The sequence below is a fragment of the Nyctereutes procyonoides genome, unplaced genomic scaffold, assembly GCF_905146905.1.
Source record: "Nyctereutes procyonoides isolate TBG_1078 unplaced genomic scaffold, NYPRO_anot_genome, whole genome shotgun sequence".
NCBI lineage: Eukaryota > Metazoa > Chordata > Mammalia > Carnivora > Canidae > Nyctereutes > Nyctereutes procyonoides.
Genome location: NW_026575146.1, coordinates 83285725 through 83296973, shown reverse-complemented (window position 1 = coordinate 83296973; position 11249 = coordinate 83285725).

The following is an 11249-nucleotide window of genomic DNA, read 5'->3' as shown; positions in this document are numbered from 1 at the left end:
CAGGTTAGGGCAGTTATGGATAGAGCTGCGCAAAACATTCATGTGGCAGGTGTTTGTGTGGACTCAAGTTTTCAATTCTCTAGGTCAAATACCCGGGAGACGGATGGCTGAGCCATTTGTAACTGTATATTCAACTTTTAAGGATACCTTCAGCCTGTGTGTTGGCGGTTGTACCATTCTGCAGTCCTTCCAGCAATACAAGAGGTTCAGTTGATCCATAATCTTGCAGCACATGGCAGTGTGGTGTTTCTATTTGGGCCATTCGGACAGGTGTCTGGTGGTCAGGCAGCCATTCTTTTTTTCTTTTTTAAAGATTTATTTATTTATTTATATTTATTTATTTATTTATTTATTTATTTATTTATTTATTTATAGAGAGGCAGAGACACAGGCAGAGGGAGAAGCAGGCTCCATTCAGGGAGCCCGACGTGGGACTCGATCCCGGGTCCCCAGGATCACACCCCGGGCTGCAGGCGGCGCTAAACCGCTGTGCCACAGGGGCTCAGGCAGCCATTCTTGATGCCTACTCCTTTACTGCCCACAGGGAACTTATCACCAAGTCCTACTGCTTCTTTTTCTTTTTTTTTTTTTAAAGACTTTATTTATTTGACAGAAAGAGAGCACAAGCAGAGGGAGCAGCAGGCAGAGGAAGAGGGAGAAGCAGATTCCCAGCTGAGCAAGGAGCCCAATGTGGGACTTGATCCCAGGATCCTGGGATCGTGACCTGAGCCAAAGGCAGATGCCCAACTGACTGAGCCACCAGGCACCTGAAGTCCTACTACTTCTATCTCCAAAATGTGTCTTGCATGAATCTGCTTCTCTCCAATACAAGGCAACCATTATCTGTCACCTGGACTACAAAAGCTTCTAACCTGGTTTTTCTTCTTGTCTTTAACCCCATTAGTCCACACCACGGCTGGGGACCATTAAGGAACATTAATTAGATTATGTCATTGTCCATTATCCATTCCTATCCCCTCTTCCTGGCCTCCCAGGCCCTGTGCCATCTGGTCCCACCTCTCGAGAGTTTCTAAGCTCCTGGGGAGGCCATCCCATCGAAGCGAGTAGCGCTATGCTGGCCTGGCCTCAAGCAGGCCAAGCTCTCAATTTCTGCACACAGCTTCTTCCATGCTTGACCTGGCTGACCGGCCTCTCCTTTCAGGTTTTCTCACCAATGTCACTCTTTAGAGAGGTCTTCCCTGATCACCTAATCTCAAGTAACCCTCCCCCACCTTGACATTATCTCACACTGTGCTAAGACAGTTTGGTTTATTTATTTGTCTGATCATTCGCTTAACATGTGATTTCTCCCTAAGCCCTTGGCCACAAGTCACTGTGTCTATTTCATGCTCACTGTCTATCCAGGCGCTTAACACAGTCCTAGCACAGAGTAGGCATTTGGTATTTGATAAATAAATGAATGAATAATAAAAGTATGTCTGATTTTCCACTATTTTAAGTAATGCTACAATCAACACCCTTTTCCATAAATGCTAGTGTGTCTACGTTTCCTAAAAGGTGTACTTCTGTATTACCTGGTAGGTCCATTTGATTTTTAATTTTTTTAATTTTAAAAAAATTTTTTATTGGGAGTTCAATTTGCCAACATATAGCATAACAACCAGTGCTCATCCCTCCAAGTGCCCCCCTCATTGCCCATCACCCAGTCACCCCAACCCCCCACCCAATATGTTTATGAATGATACTGCCCTTCAGTTTTCTTTTCTGGCAATGTCTTTGTTTTTGTTGTTGCTGTTGTTGTTTGTTTTTGCCATTTGATTTTTTTAAATAAATATTGACAAATTACCTTCTCCAGCTGAATCAACTCTTTGTCTCCTGTCTGTAGGAGACTCCATAACCCTGCCAGCAAGGGGAAATATCATATTTTAATTTTTTTAGGTTGATACTTATTTTTTTTTTAAATAGGCTCCATGCCCAGTGTGGAGCCCAATGTAAGGGACAAATTCATGACCCCAAGATCAAGGCCTGAGCTGAGATCCAGAGTTAGATGCTTAACCAAGCTACCCGGCACCACCTTTTAAGTTGACATTTAGAATTTTGTAACTCAGTGTATTAGAGTCCTCCAGACAAAGAACCAATGTAAAGAGAGATTTGTTTAAGAACTTCGCTCATGTGACTGTGGTGGTTTATGGGCCCCAAATCTGATGAAGGCTGGTGGGCTGAAGACTCAGGTCCAAAGGGTTGTAGTTCAAGTCCAAAGGCAGTCTGGCTGGGAGATGAGGAAGGGTCAATGTTGTGAGTGAAATCTGAAGGCAGCCTGCTGGAGAATTCCCGCTGGCTCAGGAAAGGTCAGCTTTTGATTCAGGTCTTCCAACTGATTGGATGAGATGTGCTCATATTATGGAGAGAATTCTGCTTTACTCAAAGTTGACCAAATTAAATGTAAATCTCATCCAAAAACATCCTCACAGAAACATCTGGAATAATAGTTGATCAAATATCTGGGCACTGTGGCCCAGCCAAGCTGATACATAAAATTAGACATCCCCTCAGTACTATTTTGACTTTAATTTCTCTGATACTAAGAAAACTGAGTGTGCTGTCCTGGAGAATGGCAGAGATGTGGGCAGGACAGGCCATCAAGAAATGACCCCGGAGACACATGTGGGAGTCTCACAACCTACTCCCTTTGTAGGGTCAGCACATGCCCTTGGACACTACCACTTCTCCCACATTAAGGTGTAGACAACATACCCCAAAGGGTCACCACCAGGATAATCATTCCACAGAGAGCCCTGTCTGAGTAGTTTCTGGTGAGCCTGTCACATGGAATCAACAGCTGTGAGTTCAAGAAGCAATTGGATTGCTCTGTCTCTCCCCGGACTGATCTCTGGACACCCCCAAAAGCAGGCATGGGGTTTTCCCCAAATTAGAGGGCTCCCGTGAGCTCTTGGAATACATGGCAATAGCCTTTGAGATACAAACAGTGTCATACCCTTTTGGGAAAAGCCTCCTCTCACAACAGCTAGAGAGAGGAACTGGCAACTTAGGGATAGGGGGATGGGCAAAATAGGTGAAGGGGAGCCGAGAGGTAAGGCTTCCAGTCGGAGTGAATAATAAGTCAGGAGGATAAAAAGCACAGCACAAGGAATATAGTCAATGATATCATAACAGTGATGTACTGATGCACGGGCTCAGGACAAGCAGTAGGCTGGTAGTGAATGGAGCACAATATATAGCCGTGCGGAATCACTATGTCGCACATCAGAAACTCATGTAACATTGTGTGTCAACTGTGCTCAAATAAAATAAAATAATAAAATAAAAATTAAAATGGTAACTTGGAAAAAAGATCAACAGGTACCAAGTGCCACCACATCCTGACCTCATGGGAGGTGTTAAACCATCCACACAGACTTTAAAAACGGATTTGATTGGCATTGGTTCAAGACTCACCTCTAGGCCTAATAGAAGGAGTTGGGAAGTGGAAGAGGAGACACTTCTAGAGCATGGTGACCCCAGTGGGAAGAAAATGCAGTGCTTCCTGCTCCCAGATAGTGTATGATACAGGGACTTGCAGACCGCCACCGGCAGGGCTTGACACGTCCCTAAAGTTTAGAGGGCACAGGGGTTGGTGCCAAATGCTTGCTGGGAGAAATCAAAATAGTATAGACAGCCACACTGGGGGTGAGCTGCTGTCCCACCAACAATGGTATTCAGATCCATGGGCCCACTTGGACCAAAGGGGGGCCCCCTGCTGACAACCCAGCCTAGAGTCATTTCATGAATGATGCCCCCCTTCCCAAGAGTTAGCCTGGAGGAGCAGCGCCATCCCACAGAAAGGAGGCCCAGGGACAGAGACTGGACTGAGCAACCGAGCAGAGGTGGTGCTCCACATCCAAAGGTTCCAGCTGGGGAGGACCAAGAACCTGCAACAGGGCCCCTTGGGAAAACGAGTCAGCACTAGATGTGTCCCGCCCAGAGGGCATCAAACCCCAGGGCATGGGGCGAGACATGCATCCTCTCTGCCCACAGGGCAGGGCCGAAAGCTGTAGCTAGTGAGCGGGAGAGCACAGGAGACAAGGTGGGGAGAAAGAGAAATCACACGGTGCCATGTGCTCCTCCTCTGCAGGCTGCGAGTCCGAGGCATTGCAGGGCTGGGAGGGAGAAGTGCTCCTCGGAACAGAATTGGGAATTTTGATATTACACTGGGCTGGAGCTATGTGATGAGGACACCGACTGGACTTTCATTATCTAAGAACACCCAAAGAAGCCACGGACCTCAAGGAGTCCTGCTACCACAGGAAAAGGGTTGCAGGGGAAGATATGGGGTTTACTTGTATCTGCCAAATCCTGCTCATTCTGTGACAAGGTTACATCCCATTTCAGGTGGCCTCGGGGTGTAGTAATTTCCCTCCCTGGCATTTGGCCTCGGCACAACGTCTAGGGCAGTTCCTGGCTCTTGTATGAGCAGCAGATTTTTTTCTGTGCAGGGAGGGACTGCTGCCCAAGGGCGGATCCTGACTCTGAGCAAGGCAGCCCCGGACCATCTGCTTACACCAGGCTCACCTCAGGGCCCGCCTGCAGGGCATCTGGCCCGGGCCTCACATTTACTCTTAGGACATGATTCCCAGATGAGTTTAAAACATATGGTCACACAGATAGCTTGATAGGATCTAATTTTTAAGACCCACGGCTCATTTCTGGTTCTACACTTTAATGAGTTCTGCCAAAAAGGCAAACAAATAAAATCCGAATGCTATTTTGTGAACAGTACAATGACATTTTTAATTTCATGTTAAGATGCTGCTCTACCATTACGATCCCTCTTGGGCATGTCATCCTTTTTTTTCCCCCCTGTATCCTGGGAACCTCAAAAAATGGAAGTGGTCTGGGCTGTCCTGATGTTGAAGGGTCCTGTCCTAAGAATACTGGACACCCTTCAGTCTCCTAGCATCTGAACCCCTTCCTGTGCTTAGGGAACTGCCTACAGATGCATCTTTAATCTTAGTGGGAAGCAGAACCCGGCTCCCACCAGAGAAGCTGAGAACGCTGGACCTTGTTCTCCGAGCTTCCCTCCTATGTTTAGCCAGTCAGGCTTGCCTGTCCAAGTTCAGCATCTGAGGCTTCAAGTGGCGCAAAGAAGGGACTTACTTCTGGTGGTAGCAGCAGTCATGACAAACAGAACGTGGCTCTAGGGCCCAGAGTTCAGTGTGTGGGGGCTGGGGGAGGTGGGGGCCCCCGCACCCTCACTGGACTGGCTCAGCGGCATGACTTTGAATGTGGTCCTGGCTGCCCAGCTTCCCTTCTCCTCCAAGCCTGGTTCCCCAGCCTTCCTGGGGAATCTCTGAGCTACCCAACATGTTACGGTATAATCCCTAAATTAGCAGACTGGGCCTCTGGTGCTGCACTTAAGAGCCATCACTGAGACACTGTCCAGCACAGTGATTATGGGCCACGGGGGCTGCGTTCTGTTGAGATGCGAAACCCATTAGCGATCAGTAAAACGGGACTGCATCCGGACCGCAGAGAGACACCGCTTGATACCCACTCGACTGGCAAAAACTCGGAAGCTGGATAATTGCCACACGTGGGTGGAGACGTGGCCCAGGGATCTAACGGCTGTGAGGCCCGTAGCTCTGTCCTTTTTCTCTTTGATGTCTACTTTGGTCCTATCCGCTCCCCCAGATGGGGAGGCCCCACAGAAGAGAAGGCTGTGGCGGAGTGGGGTGGGGTGGGCTGGGCTGTCACTTTCAGGGCCACTCCTGCTTAAGCACGGCTGTTCAGGTGGCGCACAGCACCGCTCGTGACAAATGCTCAATCAATATTACCTGTGAATGTTTTTCTTGCTTTTATTTATTTTTTATTTTTTAGTATTTTATTTAAATTCAATTTGCCGACATGTAGTGTACACCGAGTGCTCACCTCAACATGTGCCCTCCTCTGTGCCTGGGTTTTTCTTGCTTTTAAATGGCTTTTTGAGTAAGATTACACACGCTCACTGGGTGTTATACAATATGTTGGCAAACTAAATTGAAATATTTTTTTTAAAAAAAGATTTCACAGGCTCAGAAAAAGTTTTTTTTTTTTTTAACAGCACAGAAGGACAGATGGAGAAAAGTCTCCCTCCCAGAGACAAACCCCTGCTACCAGTCTCATGGGTGTCCCATCCCCCATCCACTCATCACTCAGCATCCCGAAGGATCCTTTGAAAATGTGGGAGAGATCACATCACGCCTTTGCCCACCATACTCCAGATGTCACTCCACATCCTGCCCATGACCACAAGGCCCCACGTGGTCTGGGGCCTCCAGCTGACCACCTGACTTCATTATCAGGACTCCACCCTCACAGTGTCCTGGCTGCCACCCTGGCCTCCCCGACCTCCTCCGACACACTGGGTCACCTCAGGGCTTGCTGGCTTGGAACACCACGCCAGTCTCACACCTCATTCTCTTCTTTCCTACAGTCTCCACTCAAACGTCACCTCCTCTGAGAGGCCTTTGCAGGCTGCTCTCGCTCCCTGCCCTGCTCTGCTTTTCCAGTCTGTCTTCCTTCTGAACCCCAGCCTAGTGCCTGGCTTGACGTTATGATCAATCTGCTCTCTGTCTTGCACTAGCAGAACGTCGGCTCCCCGAGACAAGACCTGTTTGCCGATCGTCTAGCATCTCCAAGTCCTATAACATGGGGCCTGCCCAGGAAATCCTCACTGAGCGAACGTGTGGGTGTGCATTCATTCCCCTTTCGTACAACTCATTATTCTTGTAATGTACTTTTTTTTTCTTTTGACGATACATCTCAGTGTTTGATCTGTACTGGCCTCTGTAGAATTGCCTCATCATCTGTAACAGATATATACTATTTCTACTGACTGGATGGCCCCTAGTTCTTATTTAACCACAATTTTACTGATGGACATAGGTTGTTCCCGGTCTTTTATTATTACAGAACAAACAAACAAAAAACACTGTGAGACTGGGTGAGGGGCACTGAAGGGGGCACTTGATGGGATGAGCTCTGGGTGTTATTCTATACGTTGGCAAATTGAACACCAATAAAAAATAAATTAAAAAAAGAAACAAACCAAAAAAAAAAGTTTTGTCAGTTTTACTTTCAAAAAAAAAACAACACTGTGAGGAATATACTTCTTCGTGGATCTGGGAAAGTATATCCACATAATAAACTCATTAACATCAGTTCACTGGACCAGGTGGTGTAGGATTTTTAGTTTTTAAAAATATCATCAAATTGCACCCCCTCCCCCCAGAGTGTCCCAAGTAACAATGGGAGAGACAGGAGCAGAGGATGAGCTCAGAGAGTGACAGGGACAGGAAGCCAACACAGTAGAGCTTATAGACCACTGGAAGGACTGTGACATTGAAAAGGGATGGGAAGACCATGGGGTTTTGAGTAGAGGAGGAATGTGACCTACTTCGGTTTTAAAAGGACCATTCTGGCCGCTGTGTGGAGGAAAGATTGAAGCGGGCGACAAGGGAAGCTGGGAGGCCAGACAGGAGATTGCTCAGGAACAGGCGAGCGAGCGATGGGGAGGACAGCGTGAACCAGGGTGGCAGCAGTGGATGTGGTGAGAAGCGGTGGTCGGGGATATATTTTGAAAATAGAGCGGAAGACACGTGGCAATGGAATAAGTGTCAGAGGAAGAGAAGAGTCAAGGATCTGTCTTGGGGTTTTGGTTTGAGCAACTGGAAGGATGCGGTGGCTAAGTCTGTGTCACCTGGGTCCCACCCCTGAGATGTGGGAAGCCAGGGTCTGCAGAGGCAGTAGCTGGCAGAGGGGAGGTGGCTAGAAAACCTTAATTTCCTAATAGGGCAGGTTTCTCATCTTACGTGGTGTGGTTTCAAGGGGGACAGCTGACCCACAGTGGGCTGGGCTACACAGGGGTCTAGCTCAAGGGCAAGTGAGAGCAGTGAGGACCTTGAACCCTGCTCCCTGGATGGGTCTCTGCCCCATTTCTTCACTTCCTCTGGTGGTGCGTACCACTGTGTGTGTGTGGCTGGACACTTCTGTTCTCCATCCTCTTAAAATGTTTCCCAGGGACTCTGTGTTTAGTGTCCCCCTATCTGACCTTTTCCTGGTCACTTATTGCTGGATGCTAAAGAGGACAGTGGTCTGTTGTCCGGATGGCAGGAGGGCTCTGAACCAGAAGGGGGCTGTCAGATTGTGCCTGGCCCGGGAGCTTATTGAGACACACCAAAGAGCAGGAGAGAGAGAGAAGATCAACGGGAAGACAGCCCTCCTCTGAGGTCAGACAGCTCCAGATGACAGCACTCTCCAACTCACTCCTGTGTCCTCTCACCATGGCTGAGCGGCCTGACCTATCTCCTACACTCAGCCACACTGGCCTCCTTTCTGTTCCTCCGATGCAGCAAGTCTGTTCCCACTGCAGGGCCCTGGTGCTCATCGTCCCCTCTACCTGCGACGCTCTTCACATGGCTGGCTCCTTGCATTGGTTCAAACATCCCTGCTTAGCCCAGGCCTCTCTCTCAAAAAAGCCCCATGCTAGTCTCTCTCCAGATTTCCCTTTTTGCTTCCTTCTTTTACTTGAACTTCCCCACTGGTTTCTTTGTGTACTGTCTGTCTCGTTCATTCATGTCCCCAGCACCTAGGGCAGTGTCTAGGTGCTTGGGTGTCTGATGAGCAGGGAGCGCGGTGACGGTGAGAGGTGAGGCATTGTGGAGGGAAGCCCACATACGCCATCAGTGTGACCCTGAGCATCGCTTAGCGGAGGTAAAGCTGGGATGTTATATTGCCCATTCCCATGCTGCTGCTGTGCGTGAGGTCCACGAAGCTGCTGGTTCTGTAAAACAGCTTAATCTGCGCTCCCCTTTCTACCTTGGTGACCCCGGGACCTCAGCACCGAGGACGGCCCAATTCTGCTGGCTTGGGTAGCAGAATGGAAATAAAAAGCCAAAAGTGCAGGTTCGGATCTCCTCTTTGCTTGCATCAGTGGCTAGCAAGCTCCTCCAGGCACCCCCAACTCTCTTCCTTTTACTCCATAGGTACGCAGGCACCCGTGACATGCAAGGGAGTATGTTGGTTTTTTCCCTAAGGACGAATTTCAAAAAGTCACTTGCAGAAAGGCCGAAGTTACGTAGACTCAACCCACACGCCCATGGGAAGGAGTGGGGTCATCTCAGGAAGAACAGCTAACAGAGAGACTCCTGAGGCCCTGGACAGTGCGCATGGTCCCAGCACCTGCTAATAGATTGCGCAGCTCTGTTCCTGACTGGGGAATCGGCTCCGCATGGTTGCAGATGGGGATGGAGAAAAGAGAACCTTTCCCTCACATTTTATAATGAGAGCAGCTTTTTGTGGCAACCTTTACCATTCCGGGAAGTTCCTGTTGCTCAATCCAATGGAGACAGCAAAATAGTGCAAATTAACTTGGTAGAGAACAAAAGATAATTATGTTGCTTTTGTCCCAGGTGCCCACTACAGGACAGGTACAGTGTGGGGTAGGGAAGGACAGTCTACAGGAATATAGAGAGATCACCCAACCACCAATATGGGGAACGAGCAGTAAGAGATCATGGAGGAGAAACTGGGCTGAGAGTCACTCTCCTGGGGTCCCAGGGGAAAGGACGAAGGTCTCTGTTGGCCGGGTCAGGCGGCCAGTGGCAAGACACACACATTCCCTGAGGAAAGACAAGTCCTGGAACCCAATCTGCCTGGCAGCAACACGGTCCAAGTTCGGGATAGTCCAAGTTCAAGGAAAAGCATTTATAAGAAGGGCCAGAGGAAGTCAAGCGATGCATTAGACACGCATGAGTTTCAGAGGAGCCTCCTAGAAAGAGAACAGGAAACTGATTAGGTCAGGAGCCTGAAGAGAAAAGATGGGGAAGGAACAAGTGCAGAAAGAGCAGAGGGAGAAGGAACCAGATGCGTGTGCAAACTTGTTTGGAATCATTGCCCATAGAAAAGAAAACAGAATGGAGTATTTGAAATGCAGAAGGAGGAGGGAGCCCAAAAGAGCAGTTGTGATCTGGATTCTGGGGGAAATAAGAAATAGTTTGGTGGGAGCAGAATTTGGTGGAGGAGCCAGAGGGTCAAGCTGCCTTGGGAAAAGCTCAACTACTGACCTTCCTCTCTCTGACCACATGACTCTTCCAGGCATAAAAGCTTCGTGTTTGTGGAAGAGAATAAGGTGGTCCAGTTAGACAAGGTTCCCCTTGCACCTGAGACCGGACGAATTGGAAAAGCCATCCAACTGTCTCCAGGAAAAGGCAAGACACCCAACTTTGCTGTGCTCAGGGAAGAGGCCATTGGGATCACAAGCCTAGAGAGGGGATGAGAGGAGGGAGGGAGTATAGATAAACTTATGAGGTTTATGGAGCGGAGTATGGAGTTTACTCTCCAAAGAGTTGAGGCAAGAGGTCACGGAGATGGGAAAGGGGCCAGCACGAGTCAGTGGGAAGCCTGTGCTGGCGGGGGCCTGGTGCAGGTGAGAGGGGCAGGAAACACAAATGGTGCGCTCAGTCCCAACTAGATGGCAATCTCCCTGTTCACCTGGCCCTCTACCTGAGATTCCCCAATCTGGGAATGAGATTTATTTATTTTTTTAATAATTTTTTAAATTTTTATTTATTTATGATAGTCACACAGAGAGAGAGAGAGAGAGAGAGAGGCAGAGACACAGGCAGAGGGAGAAGCAGGCTCCATGCACGAGGAGCCCGACGTGGGATTCGATCCCGGGTCTCCAGGATCGCGCCCTGGGCCAAAGGCAGGCGCCAAACTGCTGCGCCACCCAGGGATCCCTGGGAACGAGATTTATAGATGGCCTACCAGTAATACATTAGCAGTAACAGGTTGAGGGCTCAAGTTTATTTATTTTATTTATTTATTTATTTATTTATTTATTTATTTATTTATTATGTATTACGTATTATTATTTATTTACTTATCTTATTATTTATTTATTTATTATTTATTATTTATTTATTTATTTATTTATTTTTCTTCCCACCCCAAGTTTTATTTTAAATGTCTACCTTTCAATGGTAAATAACAGGAACGGGCACTGAGGGGGGCACTTGATGGGATGAGCACTGGGTGTTATTCTGTACGTTGGTAAATTGAACACCAATAAAAAATAAATTTATTATAAAAAAATAAATTAAAATAAATAAGACAGATAAAAAATAAAAATAAAAGTTACTCTTGATCAATATGAATTTCACATTTATGCACTTACTTCAGGCAGTGAGAAAGGGTGAATTAGTGGGCAGCAGACTGGGAACTGTGGTACTTTGGGAGAAATCATGGTTATC